Here is a 325-nt window from a genome sequence, read left to right on the forward strand (position 1 = left end):
GATTCATGGGGTCGCAAAGAGTAGGACATGACTGAGCGACTGAACTGAACTGAAACACTTTGCAGAGTGGGTCGTCATCTCTTTTAGGCAACCATGCAAGCTCCTTAATGTGACCTTTAGGACGAACATTGCTCTGAACCTCTGTGGTCTTCATCCATTTCCTGTGTTACTTTGCATGATACAACTTTGTTAAATTTCTTTAGTTTCTAAACTAAACCAGTTTCTCTTTGAACATGCTCTTGAATCTTTCCTGTCGTATGTGTATCTTCTTCTCCCCAGTAGAGCAGTGCTCGCTCTCTCTCCTCTAGGTTTTATACTGTATCAG

Source organism: Bison bison, unplaced genomic scaffold, assembly GCF_000754665.1.
Source record: "Bison bison bison isolate TAMUID 2011002044 unplaced genomic scaffold, Bison_UMD1.0 scf7180017864537, whole genome shotgun sequence".
Taxonomy (NCBI): domain Eukaryota; kingdom Metazoa; phylum Chordata; class Mammalia; order Artiodactyla; family Bovidae; genus Bison; species Bison bison.